Source organism: Furipterus horrens, unplaced genomic scaffold (genome assembly GCF_987537825.1).
Source record: "Furipterus horrens unplaced genomic scaffold, mFurHor1.1.pri manual_scaffold_2, whole genome shotgun sequence".
In the NCBI taxonomy this organism is placed as follows: domain Eukaryota; kingdom Metazoa; phylum Chordata; class Mammalia; order Chiroptera; family Furipteridae; genus Furipterus; species Furipterus horrens.
The window spans coordinates 123,081,581-123,101,379 of record NW_028327172.1 but is presented as its reverse complement, the minus strand read 5'-3'; the positions used below and the strand labels follow the sequence as shown (position 1 = coordinate 123,101,379).

At 40.4% G+C, this 19,799-nt stretch overlaps 1 pseudogene; it reads left to right on the top strand.

Moving 5' to 3' along the window:
* Nucleotides 1-13,688: 13,688 nt before the first annotated feature.
* LOC150019404 (uncharacterized) lies at nt 13,689-16,686 on the top strand (annotated as a pseudogene).
* Nucleotides 16,687-19,799: the final 3,113 nt, after the last annotated feature.

Genomic DNA, 19,799 nt, shown 5'->3' with positions numbered 1-19,799 from the left:
TCTAATTTAGTTGAAGCTCTAGACCTTAAAATAGATGTGGACTGGAAGAAGAACATGTGGCATTGGTATTAATTTTCTTGACTGAATTGATGAATAATTATTTTTAGAAATGGTAGCAAAAGGGTATGGGGCACAACAGGAAATGATAAAAGACTTAGTTAGAGGTAAGATCATAAAACATCTGAGTGGTGTGCTCTATCAACATGAATTTAATCTGAAAAGAACGTGGAATAATTTGAAGTAGAAATAAGGACGTAGTCATAGTCAAGTAGAAATTAGATAATTAAGTTATAATAATTTATGTAGGAAATTATGAGGCAACAATAGTCACCTAAACAAATGCAAAAAAAAAATTTTTTTTCATCAGAAAATTCCCTAAGTAGTCCTGGCTGCTGTGGCTCAGTGAACTGAGCACCAACATGCAAACCAAAAGGTCACCAAGCAGATTCCTGGTCAGGCACATGCTGGGGGTGTGCAAGAGGCAACTGATCAATGTTTCTCTTCACATATCACACACCAATGCTTCTCTCCCTCTCTTTCTCCCTCCTTTCCCCTCTCCCTGAAAATAAATATATAAAATCTTTTTTTAAAAAACCTTTCCCAAGTAAGTAGTGGGGTAGTTAATGTCCTATATTATTTTGTCAGAGCAATATTTTGGTTTCAAACAATGGTAGAGAACAAAACTTAAATAAAACAAATGAAAATTTGATGTGACCATTTAAAAACAAGATAGTATTCCAGTACCACTTAATCTTATTAAATAAAACTTGACGTTGAAATGAAAAAGGCCCCTTTACAAAGTGAATTATTTTTAGTTCTTGCAATGTGTAAATAAATAAGTCTCATACAATGTAAAGGGAATTGCTTCTCAAACTGCAGTACACTTTGTTTCTTTAAAATTAATTTATTTCTGAGAGGATTTCTTTCATTTGTTTTGTGAATGGAAAAATTCTAAAAAATGTATAATTATTATATATTTAAGAAACATCACACAAAAAGTAATTTGTAGATTTTTGTCTACATTTTATAGGAGGAATTCTTCTTGAATAAAAAAAATGTGTTTGAAATAATGTCTAAATATTAATGTACTTATAAATAAAATGAGGGCTTACATGAACATTTTGACAACCAAGAGCCAAAACAAAGGGCAAAAATAATGCCTGGACAGTACATACCACAGTCACTTATCTGCTCGGCTCACATATATATTACTTCTCATTTTATGAAACCACCGTTACATATAACTCCAGCATATGTTTACCATATGCTTTTTAATCTTAAGTTTGTTGCCCAAGTAGTACATACAGGCCCTATGCACAATATATTTAAAATATGGTAAATGGGTCATCACCATGCTAATTCCATACAAATTCTCCTTTATAAGGAGCAATATATATATATATATATATATATATATATATATATATATAATATTAAGAGATATAGAAGAAGAGTTTCTTTCACCAAAAGAAAACTGCATTTCCTCAAATTATTCCCTCTGTGTTTTAGTATTTTCCATTGAGTCATTATACAGGAGATTATAAAAGACTCAAAATAACAAAGTATTACTTTGCATTTTTTTATGAACCATTATAAACACACAAGCCTATCAGGAAAAAGTCAAACTGAGAAACTTGATAGAGAGATAATATTACCATAGACAATATTGAGCCAAATAGCAAATAAGTTTGCAACATGTCTCTATGGACCTTACTTTTTCTTTTCATGAAACCAAACTTTAAGTGGGGCTGTATCAAATCACGTGGATCCAATCACCATTGAAATATTTTTATAATTACTTCCTGGAGGAGATGCAGAGACATTGGTCTTTGTATATATGTGTCAAGGTTTTCCAAATGGCCTCTTTTGGAATGCAACACCGAAGGTCAAACCCAATAACCATGGATGGATATAACAGAATCTCTATATGGTAAAGGATCTCAGAGAATCAGCCAGTGGCTTCCTAAATTTAAACTCTAGCAAAACCGCACATTTTTTCAGAATTTTACTTGTATTTAGGCAAACAGCTTTTATGAAGAGATTATAAAATGACGATAGAAACCTCATTGACATGGTGACTGTAAGAGACTGAAAGGCTTGGCAGAGGAAAGAAATGCAATTAAAAAAGTAAGGGAAAGGAAGAAAAAGGAGAAGCCGGAGAGTAGGTAAAGAAAGAAAGAGGTGAGTCTTCTCACTAACAAAGGTAGGCCTCATGTGTCAAGCTAGAGTTAATTTAAACCTGGTCCAAGGATGCAGTCAAAAGGAGACCCCAAACCCAAAGAAACTTACTGCCAGAAGTAAGCCATAAAAATGTTCTGTCCAATCCAATTTGATATTTTCAATGAAAAAATTGCCCATTAGAATCTTCCTCTGTTTCTTTTATTTGCTAAGCTTTTCTCTGCCTGTGTCTATGCTCTGAAACACAAAATACCTGAGCCACACTATGGCACCTTGTCAAAATATTTATGAATTTATTTGCTCTTATTTTTGATTGGTGAACTCACTACTTCAGGTTATAGGGTTTTTTAAAATGTTAATATGTTCTAGGCTTTGAATTTTTTTTTAAACTGGGTTTTATGTCATATCTGCAAATATTTTGCTTAACTGGTGTGTGAATTCTGTATCTTAGAAATGGCATGTCCTTAATTTAGCAGGCGGTGTATTTTTTTCAGGCATTGTGGGGTAGTTGCCCAAAGGCTGTTGCTTTCCTTGTATAGTTATTCTTTTTCTTCCAGACCATTTTTTTTGTTTGAAAACTTTATAATATTTAAATACCCAGTATAGAGAAGTGTATTGGGACCTATACTCTGCAAAATTGCATTAATTTCTTTGGTAGTCAAGGGAGTACATTTACCTTTTTACAGTAGTGAAATAACTGAAATTGTTTGTTCATTCTGCACATTACTAAACTGACAGCAATTATTATTTAACCTTTTACTATACTTCAAAGAGCTTTAACATATCTTATGTGACTTGGTTTACTGAGATAAAGATATTAATGCTCAAACAATTGCTTTGGTAAATACAAACTTAAAGATCCTCTCAAAAAAGAGCCCACTGAAGTTCCCTTCTCATTCTGGGTGATTTTTCTATGCAGTAAATTAAATTTGAGACCAGAACTTCTCTTTCCTCAGACTCTGCTTAGCCCTTCCTCCCTCCCTCAAATCCCCATGAGCTACAGGTGGACGTCTCAGCATTTGGCATCTGAGACAACTCAGACTGATGTAATGATTTCCTAGAGCTTAGAACGAGTAAGTGCCAAGGAACTAAGATCAAAGAGACTTTTCTCTTGCTGAAATTGTTAAAAGTTCATCTACCTTTATGTTAACTTTGAATGTCAGTTCTGGTGACCATTGACCTTCAAATCTGCAAGAGTTTGTAAACAACTATCATCCTCTTGATATTTCTTCTCTATTCATATAATTTTGCATGATGTGACTTCATCATTCTTTACAGGCTTCTCACTTATTTTTTCAGGCCATTAATAAAAATGAGCATGTAGAAAAATGGTAAGAGCTTGGGCATAATTGTGTTTATTTATAGTATATCTATTGTGTGGTGGACTGTACTGTTTGTTTAAAATATATGGTACTTACAGAGGCCCCTCTTTGGTGCCTGTCCATTTAGGAAAAAATTCTTCCCACCCAAGTGATATCAGTAACAGTCCTGTGACTTGCTTTAGCAAAAGGAATGTGAGATGAATGTACACAACCCAGTTCTGAACAGGTTTCAGGAGTGTTACATGGCAGGGCCATTGTTCTTCACCTCTTCCTGTAGAACAATTGTTCCCCAGATTGGTGCCTCTCTTTCTTCCTTGATTTGGGAATAAAGAAAAATCATGGGAAAGGGCCACAGCTAACTTACAGCCAACATGCACATAGGTGAGAAAGAAACCATTGTTTCAAGTCAATGAGGTTTGGAGATTGATTATTATCATAATATAATATAGCAGATGCTGACTAACAACACAAATGGCATATTAATAGAGCCATTAATTTCATGCACAATGGATTTTGACACTTTTTCAATAGGTAATTTTGACCTAAATATATTTCTAATTTAACTGGAATTTGTTAGACTAGATATTGTACCAACAGTTAAAATTATTATTTTATATTACTATTCGCTGATTGTAAAAAGAAGAAAGGAACATGAACTTCTATTATAATAATAATGTTATATACTTATTGTCACTTTACAGTTGATAAAATGTTTTCATATGCAGTATGTCATATGTTTACAATAATTATGTGTAGTAGTTATTATCATCTCATTTGGTAAAGGGAAAATTTCTGAGATTTAGGGAGATATACTAGGTTTTCTCAAAATACTGTATTAGTAGATGTGGAAAAGAAATTATAGATAGGTCTTCAATTCAGTGCTTCTCTTTACAGTTGTTACTGTCATGTGGGACTTTCCTATATGATTGGTTTCCTTTTGTATTTTTCACAATTATGTAAATTTGAAGATGGAATTTATAAACACTATAGTTAAAACCAGTTTATATTGGCATAAATGGGAAATTTCTGGGATTAAATTTTCCTCCCTGTATGAAAATCAACTGTAATGGGGTCATAGAGTTTAGAATTAAAGGAGTAGTGTGAAATACATTTCCTTGAAGCTGTCCATAGTATAATAGGGATGTAATGAACATTCAGAAGTTAGGAAATCTTAGTTTGTTTGCTTTTGTTCTGCTCTTATGTTCACCCATCTCTTCTCAGTTATGGTGAATGAAGTCATGCTAGTGAAACTGGCCAGGACTGAAACATATATCTTCTTTGGTTCACTAGAGTTGGCATGTGTTACTGCAACAAATATTGAGGAAATGACAATGATGTTTATAAATCTCATGTGATAGTTAGACAGTTACTGGTAAATGATAGTGAGCCCTACTCTACATTTTTATAACCAGTTTATTTTTGCTGTGTGGGCTCTAATATAGTAAAGTCCAATGAAAATTTTACTTCTCTTTCCATTTCATTCTCTTCTTTCTCTCTGTGATTGTTGGTGGGTAAGAGGGAATAGAGTAACTACAATGGAGGTGATAAAATTTCTCTTTTCTAGAAGTAAGTTGTGTGACCTACAAATTGACATGCATAATAAATGTGCGTGCTTTTTAGAACACACCTCTGTCGTTCTACTACATAAATATTTGTGTCTGAGTGTGTGTGTGTGTGCCTGTTATGTTTTTAAAATTGGCCCTGTATTGCTTCAAATTTGTTGACTGTGTTATTACTGTATATGTTTTTTATACACAAATGTTGTACATTAACTGCAAATGTTTGATGATCTCAAATGAACATTATCTTGTTACCAAAACTGTTTTAAATGTTATAAAATATTTTTAACCAGGTTAAAAATTTACTAAATATATTTTCACCAATTTATTTATTTATTATCTTGGAACCTCCTCAGACTCAATATTCATAATAGAATAGGGCAGAAGGATCACAGTGGCAACATGAGGTAAATGACGGGCAAATTTTATTTGTTGAATAATGCTATTCATACCTGTATTTGCTTATATGTAATATAGTAAGTTGAATAGACAGAAGTTAATATGATGAAAAAGAGGCTGCAAACAATTAGCATATATTATCGTACCATATTCAAGCATCCTGTTATTAACATTTCTTTTGAATGAGTAAATGTTTACTCTAATAAATACTTGGAGCTCATAAGGAAGGTACAAGGTAAGAGTTTTGATGTGCTGCTCCCGGGGGTTGGGAGTCAGTCAGGGAGAAATCATTTGCTTAGGTAAACTCCACTGTATTTCCCTTTTTATGTTGAAATAGTAAAACCCAATAACATATGAGCCTTCTGAAAGACTGTTTCTTTAGTGAATGAAAAACATCAGTAGACTCCAGCCTTAGGCTCCAGAACTACTCAGTTTAGTTCTAGCAACACGTTTTATCTACCAGGAAGTGCTTTTACCTTCCAGAAAAGGAAAACATCACATGAGCAGTGATGGCACAGCATGGCCAGTTCAAGGAACCACACATATCTTGTGTAGGTGCTCACGGCTTGTGCAGTACCGGGGTGAATGGTATATGTGAATCAGGAGGATGGACACAGACAGAATCAAATCTTCAAATTAGTTTCCCATTTGCTAATTTTAAAGTTTTTGTCTGGCAGAGATTTTAAAATCCAAATCATTATACCTTTCTTAGTTGTGCTTTTAGATCCCTAATAACAAATATTTGTCTTATTGCCTTAAACATTGTCTCCTTCAACTTAAAATATCGCACATTGATTTTTCTTGTACAAAACACTGCAGTGTACAGCTTCAAGTCAAGTTGTTTTATCTTGCTGTCTCATAAATTTTAAATATATAATTCACATTCTGAATGTTTGGAGAATCTTATTAGGGCTTCATGATTATTGTTGTATTAGTACATTTATGAAGCTAAGCAATGACCAAAAATTTATTTGTCTACCTTCTAGTGCATATACTAGGCTGAAATAATTGAGGTATTGATCTTTCTGTAGTGACATTAACAACTAAAAGTTAAGAGAATATAAGCATCACAACCTTGGTATTCCAGCTATGAGACTAGTAAAATACTGTTTCTCACACTGTCTTTTTTCATGATGATTCAAGAAGAGAAGAAGGAATAACAGCAAATTTGACTTGTCTGGCCTTGATAAATGCACACCACAGGTAACTGAGAGAAATATGTGAGCAAAGATTTTTTTCCAGTTATGAAATTTTACTGTAATTCTGAACTCTAAGAAAGATTTTGTTAGGAAAGACATTTTTTTTTTTTTCTGGGATGCTCATCTCCTTTCACAGTTCAAAGAATAAGTAAAAATAATAACAGATTAAAGTTTTATGAGATCATTTTTATTTATACTTTAATGAGATTTGCAATTAACCCAAGTGAGAATAAATCACCATAGTAAATAAAATTTTTGAAATAAAAATGTACTTTAAAAATTTATTAAGGGTTATTTTTTAAAGACAGTTTTAGATTTATAGAAATTTTTAAAAAGATTGAGTACAGTTTCCACATACCTCTTTACCCAGTTGTTCTTTTCTTTTCTTTTATTAAATTTGTATGGTATATTTGTTAAAATTAATTAGTCACTAATGATATATTATTATTAAGAAAAGCCAATGTTTGTTCAGATTTCCTCAGTTTTCACCTAATATCCTTTTTCAGTTTCAGAATCCCACCTTATGTTTACTTTTAATGTCTCTTAGGCTTTGCTTGGTTGTGACATGCTCAGATTTTTCTTGTTTTTGATGACCTTAACAGTCTTGAAGACAATTAGTCATGTGTTTTTGTCAGATTCCTCTCACTGGAATTTTTAAAAAATTATTTATTTATTTATGTGTTTGTTTGTTTGTTTATTTTTAGAGAGAGGGGAAAGGAGAAAGAGAGGGAGAGAAACATTACTGTGGGTTGCCTCTCACTTGTGCCCCCAACTGGGGACCTGACATGCAACCTAGTCATGTGCCCTGACTGGGAATCGAACCAGCGACACTTGGCTCGCAGGCCGACGCTCAATCCTCTGAGCCACAACAGCCAGGGCTCCTCTCATTGGAATTTAATATTTTTCTCATGATTAAACCAGGGTTGTAAGATTTTAGAAGAAAGATGACAGGAAGTGTTATTTTTTTCTCATCATATCAAGAGTATATACAATCATCAATATTTATAACTGTTGATAGTTGATAAACTTTACACACATGGCTGAGGTAGTGTTTGTCAGATTTTTCCACTGCGATGTTACTTTTCCCCCTTTTTCTACACTATATGTATTGGAAGGATGTTACTATGTGCAGTCCACACTTAAGGACTGGAGTACCATTATTTAGAATTATTTTTGAATAGAGATTTATTTCTTCTCCCACATTTATTTATCAATTTAATTATTCATATCAGTATGTATTCATGCATGGATACGTATTTTATACTTTGCATTATAGTCCAATACTACTATGATTTCTTTTGCTGCCCAAAACATTTCAGCGTTGGCCGTTGGGATCTCTTTCATCTGGCTTCTGTCCCTTTGAGATACAACCATCGACACAGCTTTGTTTTGTTTGTGCTTTCTTAATTTCTGTATTATTTTGTAGATTTTGTGTCTCAGTTCTAGAATCAGCCATTTTTAGAAGGAAACCTAGGTGATTTTTTCCCCCAAGTCTCCAGCTATAATTGTTTATCTAGTTCTCTTTTCAGTTTTATTAGTTTCTGCTTCATGTATTTTGATGCTTCATTGTTAGCTACATACATATTAAAGATTCTTATGTCTTCTTGGAGAATTGATCCCTTTATCATTACGTAACTTCACTTTTTATACCCAATAACTTTCCTTGTTCTGAAGTCAGCTTTATCTGAAATAAACAGTTATTCCACCTATTTTTAAAAATCATGGTATATCTTTCCCCACTGCTTGACTTTTAACCTATCTGTGTCTTTATCATTAAAAAAAAATTTTGTAGACATCATATAGTAGGGTCATCTTTTTATCCACTCTGACTGACTCTGTCTTTCAATTGCTGTATTAAGATAATTTACATTGGAAATGATTATTAATATAATTGGATTTATAACTAAAATGTTAGTAGCTATATTTTTATGTGTTGCACTTGTTTTTTTTCCTCTCTTTTTTCTGCACCTTTTGCTTTAATTGTATAATGTATATGACTCAATTTTCTCTTTTCTCTTAACACATCAGTTTTAAACTTCTTTTAGTGTTTGCCCTAGAGTTCACAGTATAAATTTTCTACTAATCAAAGTCTATTTTCAAATAATAATAACTACTTCATGAATAGTATCAGAATTTTATAATTGTATTCATAATTTATCCCTTCTGGTTCTTTAAAATTACTGTCATTCATTTCAGCTATCCATATACTGTAATCACACAATACATTACTACTCTTATTACTTTAACAAACACTTATCTATTAGGTTAAAAACTGAAAAAGTAAATTGTTTTATTCCATATTTATATTCCTTCTCCTGTGCTTTTTCTTTTCTTATGTTGATCTGCATTTCCAACCTGGATTACTTTCTTTCTCATTTTTTAGGACTTTATTATTATTTTTTAGAATACTTTTAGGTTCGCAGCACAGTTGAATGGAGAGTACAGAAATTTTCCATATACTCTCTACCCTCACACATGCATAGCTTCTCTCATTATCAACAACCTCACCACTGATAAGCCTACATTGACACATCATAATTAACCAAAATCTGTATTTATCTTGGGGTTATTCCTAATGTTGCACATTCTATGGGTTTGGACAAATGTATAATAATATGTATTCATCATTGTGCTTCCTCCAAAGAACTTAGTTAAATATTTCTCAAAAAACAGGTTTGTTGGCAATGAATTGTCTGAGTTTTTATCTGACATTTTATTTCTCCTTTACTTCTGTAGGCTAGTTGGATATAGAATTCTGGGTTAGCTTCTTTTTGTTTCAACACTTTAAATATTTTGCTTCATTCTTAGGATATTATAATTTATAAAAATTATATTCTTGGTCATTCAGATGACCAAAAATATATTTCTCATATATAGTTGGTCTTTGTCCACAATTCTTGGCTCACAGCTCCCCAAACCTTTGGAATTTCCTATGTGTTGGGAGTGATCAAGTTGTCTTTCATTATGTTGATGAGGTGATTATTTGATAGTAACTAGTGATGGGGGCTGTTGTGAGGAGAACCAGCCACATGATTAAAGGGTTGGAACTTTAAGTTTTACACTTTGCCCTTACCTCCAGAGATGGGAGAGGGGCTGGAGATTAAGTTAAATCACCAATGGCCAGTGAGTTAATAAGTTATGACTATATAATAAAGCCTCCATAAAAACACAAAAGGATGGGATTCTGAGAGCTTCTGGGTTTGTGAACAATGGAGCTGCTGAAAGTGTGGGGTGTCTGGAGAGGGCATGGAAGGTTGTGCCTCTTGATGTTGCTGGTTATGTTGGCTCTGGGTTCCTGAACTCAGCAAGGAAAGATGTCAGAATCAAGAACTCAAGCACCAAGAGAAAGTTTAGCATGCAAAGCAAAAGCACACTTGAATTGAAGATTTGAGTGGGCTGCTCAGATTGCTGCCTTGGCCAGGTAGAAACAAAGTCACAGAGGCAGAAGTGAGCCAGCTGGGATACATGAACTCAGGAAACTAGTTACAGAGGCAAAAGGAGAACCACTGGAGGCAGGTTCAGGGGGTTAGTCCAGAATGAGCTGCCACTGCCTGCTGCTTCCATGGAAACTTTTAGAGTTTAGGAGAAAAAATGAAAAGGTATATAGGCTGAGGAAAGAAGAGGTGGGGAGGTGTGGGTGTGCTCTGGGAAGAGAACACACTCGGTCCTTTGTCTTAAGATTTTTATCTGTTTTCTAAATGCTGCAATTTTAGTGGAGGTCTCAGGAGAGGATCTTAATAGAATATTCATCAGCTTTTCAGGTGTGTCCTTTAATAAGCTGATGTATCAAAATGAGCATATAGTTCATTCTCTTGTTTTTTTCACCTTGTAAGAATGTCACTGAAGAGAGACTAGAACCAGGGTGAGTCTTTCCCAGGTAGTTCTGGAATGTGTAAGACCTTGCAATTTGTTATCTAGCTGTAAATTGCTCAGCCAGTTTGTTCGGCTGTCTGTTTCAGTTTCCCCACTCTACCTGCAAAGAACGTTCCATAGCTCCTTACTATCCTGTCTCATTCCTCCATCCCTTGCCCTACGCATCCCTTCCATATGGCTGTTCTTAAGTTATATCCTTTTACAACAAACTGGGTCCTAGTAAATGACATGTTACTCTGAGTTCTGTGAATCTTCTAGAAAATTAATTGAAACCAAGTAGGAGATTGTGGGAATATCTTATTTATAGCTAGTTGATCAGAAGCTCAGGTAATGACCTGGATGTCTGAAGTCCTGTAGGATTGAACCCTTAACCTGTGAAATCTGATGTTATCCCTGGGTAGACAGTGACAGAATTCAGTTGAATTGATTTGATACCCTGCTGGTGCTTGAGAGCTTTTTGCTATTGTGTTTGCGGAAAGCACTCCCCCCACCCCTGCTCCAAACATATGCATACAAACATGGAAATTGTGTCCAGGATCCTAATTTAATTCTCTTCTTGCTTCCATGGTTTTTGTTGTTGTTGTTTGTTTGTTTGTTTAAGAAAAATTCTCTATAATCCTTGTCTTTTCTCCTGTATAATTAAGATAATTTTTTTCACTCCAGCTCTTTTCAAGAATTTTTCTTTGTCTTTGATTGTCTACAGTTTGAAGATAAGATGTCTTGATGTGACCTATGGCCACAGAAGCTTCCATTCTCTCTAATGCTCTTGATTTTGTGTCCCCTGTTGTTGATTTCCCTAAACTTCTGTCATAAAAAGAGTGTGAGACTTGTAGTTCTTTAAACTGTAACTCACTGTTATTGTATTAGAGCCCTGTTGATGAGGTAATAAGGGATTGGAGAGGGTGAGGGTGAGGGTTCTAAAAGCTTATGATTAAATATCAGTCACTTAGTAGGGCTGTGTCCCTGAGCTATGACCTTCATGAGTGTCTCTTGTCTTTTCTCCCCTTGTGTGAGTCAGGAAAGCTAGAGAGGGCTGCGGCTGGGTAATAATCCTTAAACTTATGTGAGATCAGGCTCTGATAGTCTTTTTCACTTGAGACTAAGCCTTTGTTATGGAGAATGTACTGGGTTTATTTCAAACTGGTTACTTTTACCCTTTCTTGTGCTAGAGCATAAACTAGAGTGAAAATCTTTTGCAAAACCCATGGTGACAGTTGCCCCCAAACAAGTCATGTATCCGGCCAAACATAGGTAGCACTTGTAGAATAACTACCCGACCCCTGCTCCACAATGGATGTTTTGCTCTGTGGTTTTGTTATTCGCGTTGCCCACGGTTATAACGGTTGTATTCCTAACCCCCAGCTGGCAATCCAGGATGTGGGTTTATGTTATATAAGCAGCTTTTTACTGAGGCTCGGGGCTACTCACTTGAATCCCTGTGAGGAGTGAGAGTGAGTAGTCATTGGCCGGCTAATAAAGGCTTTTTAAATTCTGACTTGGTTGTCTCCTACCATTTGGTTCTCGCACATGGTCCATAACATTTGGAGGCCCCAGCGAGATATCCAGCCTTGGCTGGGCACAGGTCATGAGACAGGCCTGCCCCCAGATCCACCTCAGGGGCAAATCTCTGAGAGATGTTCCTCAGCCCCAAGTGGGACACTGGTGGATGGACGCCCTCCTTACTGGTAAGGACTTGAATTGGAAAAGGGGCACCCCAAGGGGGTCTTAGGCAGGGCCGGATGAGGCATTGCCTATGAGACCCAGTCCCAGACCACGATGGTGGCTGGCGACCATTGGTTTGCTCAGTTTGTTTAGTCTTGTCATCTTTGGTTTTGTTGGGTCTGTCTTAAGTGTCATCTTGTCTGTTCCATACAAAATGGGTCAAACTGCTTCATGTGCTACATGTAAGCCTTTGCAATGTTTTCTTAAAAACTTCCAGGATTTTAAGAGGTAGCTTCATTTTACGGGATGCCAGTGAGTCCAGGCCAACTTTGTACCCTCTGTGAATTGGAATGGCCCACTTTCCAGGAGGCCACTTGGCCTCCGGAGGGCACCCTTGACCTGTCTATTGCCTCACAGGTCAGTGCTGTCGTCCTTGGCCACCTGGGACACCTGACCAGATCCCATACATCCAGTTCTGGATTGACATTCTGGAGGACCAGCTGAAGTGGTGTAAGCCTCCCTCATGGGGCACTAGAGGGAGGACTGTCCTCCTGACTCGAGAGCCTGAGAGAGCGCCCCTTGTCTGAGGGCCCCCTGTTCTCCCCCCTCCTCCAGAGAGTCCTTCTCTTGCCCAGCCCCCTCCTTACCTCTCGGCCCCACCTGTGCCTGATTCATCAGACAGCCTAGGTGTCAGTCTTCTCAGTCCCCAATACATGAGGACTGGCACCAAGTACGGCCATCCATCTGCCAGCCAGTCCCCGGACTCCTCTGAGGCTTCGGTCCCTCTCCTCCCCCTGAGACAGGCATCATTCCTACCTGATGATATGAGGCATCCCTTCATGATCTATGTCCCTTTCTCAACTAGTGACCTATATAATTGGAAAAACCAAAACCCCTCCTTTTCCCAAAACCCCACTGGCTTGATTTCTTTGTTAGAATCTATCTTCTTCACCCACAAACCTACATGGGATGATTGTCAGCAGCTCTTGCAGACTCTCTTCACATTGGAGGAAAGAGAGAGGATCCATGGGCAAGGGCAGAGACTGGTCTGTGGGCCAGATGGCCAACCCTCAGCCGACCCGGCCTGCCTTGAGCATGTGTTCTCCTTGAGTTGAGCCCCCTGGGACCTCAACACAGATCAAGGTAAGGTGGCTCTCGATCGATACCGCTAGATTCTATTGAGGGCTCTTTGGGCCATGGCAAGAAAGCCTACTAATTTGTCTAAGGTAACGGAGGTCAGTCAGGGTCCAGAAGAATCCCCTGCCGTGTTTCTAGAGTGCCTCCAGGAGACTTACCGTCTGTATACTCCTATAGACCCAGAGGCACCAGAAAATAGGTGGGCAATTAATACTACCTTTGCCTACAGTTGGCCCCAGACATTAGGAAAAAGCTACAGAAACTAGAAGGCTTTGAAGGGAAAACACTGACTGAGTTGGTAGAAATAGCCCAGAGGGTCTTCAACAATTGGGAAGACCCCAAAGAACTTAATTAAAAATATGGCCAAGATCCTCATAGCCATGGGAGAAGGAGAAAGGATGACAAAGGAACGACCCCGCCAGAAGTGGGAACGATGGAAATCCCCTCTAGATAAAAACCAGTGTGCCTTCTGCAAGGAGGAAGGCCATTGGAAAAATGAGTGCCCTAAGAACACCAAGCATGGTACCAAGATGGTACTCACCAACAAGGAGGACTGATGGGGCTGGGGCTCCCACATAAGCCCCCAGGAGCCCAGGATCACCTTGGAAGTAGGGAGCAAGGCTATAGACTTCTTAGTAGACACTGAGGCCACTTTCTTGGTACTCCAAGAGACTGAGGGTTCTCTGTCCAAAGAGAGGACTCTGATCCAAGGGGCAATGGGGAAGACTAAGTCTTAACCCTGGACATAAGCCTGCATCAGTAATCTTGGTAAAGGAATGGTCACCCACTCTTTCCTTGTGAGGCAGGAATGCCCATACCCACTGCATGGGTGAGATTTGCTCCATAAGCTGCAGGAAACTATCTCCTTCAGTTAAGATCAATCCCAGGTAACCCTTCAAGGCCAGGAATGTCCCACCTCCATCGTGGTGACCTGCCCTCTCTCCAAGGAGTACCTCCTACTGGTTGGCGAGGAAAGAGTCCCCTCAGGAGGGGGTACTGAGTTGTTAATTAGGTGGCAACGGGACATGCCTGAGGTCTGGGAAGAAACTAATCTCCCCGGATTGGCTGCTCACCAGCCCCTGATCATTGTCCAACACTACCCCTGTCTGACAATGCCAGTACCCCATGAGCTCCCAAGCCAGAAAAGGCATTGCTGTGCACATCAAATGGCTACAGGAAGCTGGAATTCTAGTGCCATGCAAATCACCATGGAATACCCCATTACTCCCTGTCCAAAAACCAGGGACTGAGGACTTCAGGCCTGTACAAGATCTGTGGGAGGTGAACAAGACGGTGGAGACAATACACCCCACGATCCCTGACCCATACACACTTCTGAGTCTGTTGCCATCAGATTGAGCAATCTACTCTGTCCTGGACCTCAAGGATGCCTTCTTCTCACTACCCTTGGCCCTAGTAAGTCACCCTCTTTTTTCCTTTGAGTGGATGGACCCAGAGGCTGGGGAATCGGGACAGTTAAGCTGGACCTGGTTGCCTCAAGGGTTTAAGAACTCTCCCACCTTATTTGATGAAGCCCTGAGTGGGGACTTGTTGGAGTATAGAGGAGAGCATCCAGAGGTCACGGCCCTCCAGTATGTAGATGATATCCTCCTAGCCGCAAGAACTCTAAGCGAATGCAAGAGGGCCACAGAGGATGTACTGAGGACTTTGGGCCGATTGGGATATAGGGTCTCTGCTAAAAATGCCCAACTGTGTATTGCTGAGGTTACCTATCTAGGCTACATCTTGAAAGAAGAGAAGAGGGCATTGTCCAGTCACCACATACAGGCAATAATGAAAATTCTGACCCCCCCCAGACTCAGAGACAGGTGAGGGAGTTCCTTGGGGCAGTGGGCTACTGTAGACTTTGGATCCTAGGGTTTGCTGAAATTGCCCAGCCTGTACTGGAAGAAAGGAGGACAACCTGACCGGGACAGAGAGGGAAGAGCACTCCTTTCAGGCCCTCAAAAAGGCCCTTACTGAAACTCCAGCATTGGCCCTTCCTGACTTGAGTAAGCCTTGTCAGCTCCATGTGGCTGAGATCAGAGGAATAGCCAAGGGAGTACTGACTCAGTACCTGGGGCCATGGAAACAGCCGGTTGCTTATCTCTCTAAGAGGCTGGACCCCACAGTGGCTGGGTGGCCCAATTGCCTCAGGGCAATTGCAGCCACTGCCCTACTGGTCAAAAATGCTTACAAACTCACCTTCAGCCAGGAGCTCCAGATCATTGCTCCGCATGCAGTTGAGGCACTCTTGCAGGGCCCACCTGATAGATGGCTCTCAAATGCAAGAATTGTCCAGTAACAGGTCCTCCTTCTGAACTTGGCTAAAATCAAGTTTCATCAGACTGCAGCTCTAAACCCAGTGACCCTATTGCCAGATGAAGACCCGGCCCAACCTGTACATGACTGTGTGGACACCCTCACCACCACCACCAACCTAAGTGAGGATCTGCAGGACAAGCCCCTTGAAGGGTCGGATGAGACCCTCTACACAGATGGGAGCAGTTTCATCAAGAATGGGACCTGGTATGCAGGAGCAGCAGTCATCTCCGACACTCAGGTAATATAGGCCCAAGCGTTAGGGCATGGGACCTCAGCTCTAAAGGCATAACTAATAGCCCTCACCCAAGCCTTAAGGTGGTCAAAGGAAAAAAGGGTAAACACTTATACTGACAGTAGGTATGCATTCGCCACCATTCATGTGCATGGGGCAATCTACCAAGAAAGAAGACTTCTAACTTCTTGGGGTAAGGCTATCAAAAATGCACAGGAAATTCTGGATTCCTAGAAGCCATGTGGCTCCCTAAGGCAGTTGCCATCATCCACTGTAAGGGGCACCAGTCGGTGAATACCAAGAAGGTGAAGGGAAATGCCTTCGCAGATCAAACAGCCAAGGAGGTTGCCAAAAAACCAGTGGGGCCTCTCCAGGTCCTGCTCCCCCTTCCCCCGAGGGTGCTGACATCCCCATCACATTATTCGGACTCAGACATCATCCTAAGAAATGGACTCCAGGCCTCAGATGGGCCGGAGGGATGGAAAGTTCTTTCAGACTCTAGAATCCTGGTACCAGAGGCCTTAGGGAGGGAACTGATACATCAAGTGCACCAAAGCACCCACCTTGGGGGAACCACACTTGCCAAGTTGCTTAAGGCTGAATACTATATCTCTAGGCTCTTCCAAACCACAAAGGAAGTTAGTCGGAGGTGTCCTCATTGTGCCCAGGTGAATCTGGGGCATGGGGATTCCCACTCCCCAAGACATCGATTACGAGGGCAACTCCCTGGAGAACACTGGGAAATAGACTTCACGGAGCTGTCCCCTGGGCCAGGGGGTACAAGTACCTGCTTGTCTTAGTCGACACCTTTTCAGGATGGGTTGAAGCATATCCCACTCAGTCAGAGTCAGCCCAAGGGGTTGCCAAGAAACTACTTAATGAAATTATCCCCAGATTCAGTTTGCCACTTGCTATGGGGTCGAATAATGGCCTGGCTTTCATAGTCCAAGTCACCCAAAATTTGGCTTGGGCACTAGGAATTGAGTGGAAGTTATACTGCATCTATAGACCACAAAGCTCAGAACAGGTAGAAAGAATAAATAGGACACTTAAGGAAACTTTAACTAAGTTCAAACTAGAGACTGGCAGAAACTGGGTGTGCCTCCTTCCCTTCGCCCTCTTAAGGGCAAGATGCACCCCATATCTCCAAGGTATGATCCTTTTTGAGGCTATGTTCAGAAGGCCACCCCCGCTGCTCCCCAAGTTGGGGGCAGAATGATTGGCCTCTCTGTCTAACACTGAGCTTCTCAAGTCCTTACAGGCTCTGCACAAAAGCACCCTAGAAGTCCACCACCTTTTCTGGGCCTGCCACCAGACACCAGACTCCCTGGGAGGACTAGTTGCAGAGTCCAGGGATCTTGTGTGGGTCAAGAAAAGGGACCCACCCTCCCTTGAATCCCGTTGGACTGGACCTTTCCAGGTGATACTCAGTACTCCGACAGCCATCAAGGTCGTGGGAAAGAAGTACTGGATACATTACTCCAAAATCAAGCCAGTGGAGGGTGAGACCCCCCAGAAGAAAAAATGGACTGTGCAAAGAACTTCAGACCTATTGAAAGTCAGACTGCAGCGGTGACCTTCCTAGTATGGGCCATACTAGAGGTGGGGACAGCAGGCAGCCCACACCACTTAGCCAACTACACCTAGCAATTAACCCGCAGCTCTGATGGGGGACTGGTCAGCCAAGTGAGCACTCCAGGATCCCCTATGCTTAGTTTCTATCTTTGTAGCCTGCTAGGGAGGAATTGGAAAAACCCCTCAGGGATACCGACAAACCCGAGGGAAGGTTCTGCTAGAATACCAAGTTATGGATGTGGGAAAGTAGGCCTAGAACAGGCTTTAAGCAGAAGTGAGTTCTACATCTGCCCTGCAGAAGCCCCATCAGAATGCAGATCAGCAGATGACTTTTATTGTGCAAAATGGGGCTGTGAAACTTTAGCCTCTTAGAATCACACTGACCCCTTATTGAAGCTCACCCACCCCAGAGCCTCTAGATGTACCTGAGGAAACTGTAACCCTGTTATTTTTGAGCCCCTCCAACATAGACAAAATTGGTGGGAAGGGGGAAAGACCTGGGGGCTTAAGCTATATGTCAGTGGATGGGACCCGGGAGTGTTATTCACTATCCAGAAAAGAACAATCCCTAGGTCCCTTAAGACCTATTGAAATAGAACCACCCAGGCCGGCTGCTCTCCCACTGAGAGGCCCACCAGAGACCCCCTCGTTAGGTACAAGAGCCCCAACTACCCCCCGAGCAACCAATGACCGGCCCCCGCCCAGCATAAGTGCAGGACAAGGGACTATATTCAAGACTCTCCAGTGGTCTTCCAATTCCTCAACCGGACCTTCCCGAATATGACTGCAGATTGTTCATTATGTTTAAACCCTGAGCCCCATACTATGTCAGATGGGGGCAAATCAAAGCTTTGGGGAAGGTGAAAATAATATTCACAATGTTTCAGCAGTGCAGTGAGCCGAGGTAGAGGTGGCCTGTAAATGGGGACACATCCCCAAGTTAGCATTGGGGGACCTCCCGGGGCGCGGCTCATGCATTATGTCCACTACCTTCGAACTTGCAAGCTCACATACAAAGATCTCTGTGCCTCAGTCCTGACCCTTAAGACGAAGGCAAAGGAAAACCTGGACTTTACTTAGTGACCCTGCCTGGAACTTGGTTTGCTTGCACTAGTGGATTGACCCCATGTGTCTCCCCTTATGTCTTCGACCCACTCCTTGTGCCTGAGCTGTGCATTCTTACCCATGTCCTCTCAGAGGTGTATTACTACTCAGGGGATGGAGGAAGGGAATATCTCAGGGTATCCGACCTGAGCCAACATAAAAGGGCCCCAGTATTAGTTCCTGTGTTGGTAGGGCTTGCCATTGCAAGGTCTACTGCAGTAGGTGCTGCCGCCTAATTTGCCACCACTCTCATTACTGAGCAGCAATATTTCAAAGACCTAAGTGCCCAAATTGACCAATACCCAGATACACTGGAGCAAAATGTAAATAGATTAGAGGATTCTCTTAGCTCTCTTGCTGAAGTAGTCCTGCAAAATCGCCAGGGACTTGACCTTTTGTTCTTAAAGAAAGGAGGCTTATGCTTAGCTCTAGGAGAGACCTGCTGTTTTTATACCAATCATTCATGAGTTATCCAAGACAGCCTTAGTCTACTTAGAAAACATCTTCAGAACAGGGAAGAATTAAGGTGAAAAGATAGGAATTGGTATGAGAACCTTTTCTCCATGTCTTCTTGGTCCACCATGCTCATCTCTGCTATCGCTGGGCCTCTCCTTTTTCTCCTTTTGGCTCTAACCATAGGCCCCTGCATTATTAATTGCTTAACATGATATGTGCAACAAAGAATACATGCAGTAAAAGTTTTGGTCCTAACGTTGCAATATCACCCTTTAAACACCCAGGACTCAAGGATTTGACTCCCCAAATAAAACCAGTGGGGAATGTGCTAGAGCATGAACTAGAGTGGAAAATTTTTGCAAAACCCCATGGTGACAGTTGCCCCCAAACAAGTTATGTATCCGGCCAAACGTAGGTAGCACCTGTAGAATAAATACCCCATCTCTGCTTCACAATGAATGTTTTGCTCTGTGGTTTTGTTATTCGCGTTGCCCACGGTTATAACGGTTGTATTCCTAACCCCCAGCTGGCAATCCAGGATGTGGGTTTATGTTATATAAGCAGCTTTTTACTGAGCCTCGGGGCTACTCACTTGAATCCCTGTGAGGAGTGAGAGTGAGTAGTCATCGGCCTGCTAATAAAGGCTTTTTAAATTCTGACTTGGTTTTCTCTGACCGTTTGGTTCTTGCACATGGTCCATAACATTACTCAGTCAAAGATACTTGGTGGTTTTTCTTGACTCTTTAACATGAAAAAATGATAGTTTCTGAAGCCCAAA